Below are 2,911 nucleotides of genomic sequence, written 5' to 3'. Positions count from 1 at the left end.
ATTTACATTGCATGATCACACTTAATATGATGTCATGCATGACATTATTAAGGCAATTTCCCATATATAAATAGGAAGTGTTTTGTTCATTTGAAAATATCTCTCAGTTGCCTTCTTATCTCCTAAGACATTTGAATCTTCTTTTTCTCTTGTAGTATTTCACTTGTATTTTTTGGAGTGAAATAAAGTTTGAGTTGACTGTGTCCGAGGACTAGGCAAAAATCAAATTTTGCCGAACCTCGTTAATTTCTAGCGTTCTTTTTATTATTGTCTCATTTACTATTTATTAGCCACCTTTAGATATAGTAGTTGTGATTTAATAACTCTCTATATATTCGGCTTCCGCAACAGTAAGAACAAAATTTCCATTTCCTTCTTTCTCAGAAATACAGAGCATTTCTGCTTTCTCTCAACTCTGATCTTCTTCTCCTTCGTCATCTCTATAGCTGCAAACTCCATTTCCATTGAAGTTATTGTCACGGCCCAAAAATTTCATTACTGGCGTCGTGATGGAACTTAGTCTCTAAGACTAGGTAAGCCGATTACAATTATATTTTAAGCCATTTTTCTTTTGAATTAAATAGGTAATCAAAACCAACAACGGAAACAAATATGAATACAACCTCCCAAGACTGGTAATACCGAGTCACGAACTCTAACTGAATACGTGAAATGATCTCAAGGATTAAATACTCAATATTGTTTGAATAATAATTAACAGTACAATAAAAATGGAAAGACTCTAAGGAAATGGGACAACCAAGCAACTCTACCTTAAATCCTTGCAATCACACTTTAACTCTGTCCGAGTCCGATAGCTCCAATACATGGCTCTGCACAAAAAATGTGCAGACGTGTAGTATGAGTACACCACGATCGGTACCCAGTAAGTATCAAGACTAACCTCAGTGGAGTAGAGATGAATTATAGTCAAGACACTCACTAGTCTAATAACATGTGCAATATGATATACAAAATAATAGGAAATAAATAACAATAAGGGCAACACAAATGAACCAATGATTTACACAGCATGACAATAAGAACACCATTAATATCACTCAACAATTAATAAATATAAGTACACCCAATTAAATCAAGTCATTCAAATAAGTATCTTTCATATATAATTCTTCTGAATAAATCTCTTTCAAATATAATTTATTTAAATAAATATCTTTCGAATATAATTCTTTTAATTAAAAATCACTGTGTGACACTTCATTTCATAATCATAAAAATACGGGTCTCGGCCCAATTTAATATTTTTCGTAAACACAGGTCTCAACCCACTTTCATATTTCGATGACATTTCGTGTCCATAATTAAATAATCATATTTCCTCGGTAGCTCGTGCCCACTTTTCATATTACAGCTGCACGGACAGTTCACGTTCCAATAATAAAACCATCATATATTTCCCTAGCATCTCGTGCCCACATTTCATATCCGTTGCGGCATGCAACCCGATCTCATACAACATTACATGCCCGACAATAGCCACAGGATAACAATTTCAACATAAATCAGACTATTATCATGTTTCCCGAACAAGAAGACAAGTTGTACAAGAAATAAAAATAAACACAAGGAATACCCCAACATCACATGAAAATTACCAACACAATAACTCCACATCATCACATATCATCCATGTGAATATCCACTCTTATCTCTCCTATAGCCACCTTTATCACTCTTATAATAGCCTCCATTATCCCTCCGCCATGGGGAATTTCAATAGCCACCCTTATCTCTCCTATAGCCACCCTTATCACTACTATAATAGCCTTCCTTATCCCTCCGCCCTGACAATATCAATAGCCACCCTTATCTCTCCTATAGCCACCCTTATCACTCCGCCCAGACAATATCCCAATACATATAATAACAGTGAAATGTCACCCTTATAACCACATAATATCAACTGTGGAATGCCACCCTTATATCCTAAAAATAACAACTCACACAACACAACCGTTTACACGAAAAATTATCAAGGCAGCATAACAAAATTAATTCATATCACAATTTGCCCAATGGCCACAACAAATTCCAAAGATCAACAGTGGAATGCCACCCTTATATCTTCAAAATAACAACTCACACAACACAACCATTTACACGAAAAATTATCAAGGCAACATAACAAAATTAATTCATATCACAATTTGCCCAATGGTCACAAGCAATTCCAAAGATACAACAAATCATTTAAATTTCATAACAAATAGCCGAAGCGTCCATACAATGTGTATAAGACCTCAAAAACAATCAACATAGATAGAAATTACTCAGCATAAGTCAACAACTTTATTAATCCAAATTCTCAATAATTATATAAATACCTCTTCTTAAGCTCGTTTAATTAATTATTTGCAGAGGGAAAATACATAATGAAATTAAATTCCAAGAAATATCAAACCATCAAACTCACGGAATTACATAAATATTCGAGTAACAATCACATCAACTTGTCATATAAAAATAAGTTCAACAACAAGGATTTAGGCATGGCAAATAGATGATTGAATAAATGCCAACAATTATCCAATTTACTACACAATAATGCCTAAGACTTAAACCCAATAAAATTTGCACATATAAGCCATAGTACGTACTTGTCACCTCGCGTACACGGCTTTTCACATTTCACAAATGGCACATAGGACTCGATGCCTAAGGGGTAATTCCCCCACTCGAGGTTAGGCAAGATACTTACCTTTTTGAAGTTATGCCGATATTCCAAAATAGCCTCTTTACTTGAATTGACCTCCGGACAGCTCAAATTTATCCAAATTAATTATATACATTCATTAAAATTCATCGGAAACAATTATGGATAATAATATATCGACTTAAAAATTTATTCCAAAAAGTCAAAAAAGTAAGCGCGGGGCTTGCTCCTCGA

This window comes from Nicotiana tomentosiformis, unplaced genomic scaffold, assembly GCF_000390325.3.
Source record: "Nicotiana tomentosiformis unplaced genomic scaffold, ASM39032v3 Un00134, whole genome shotgun sequence".
NCBI lineage: Eukaryota > Viridiplantae > Streptophyta > Magnoliopsida > Solanales > Solanaceae > Nicotiana > Nicotiana tomentosiformis.
This window is presented reverse-complemented; position numbering follows the sequence as displayed.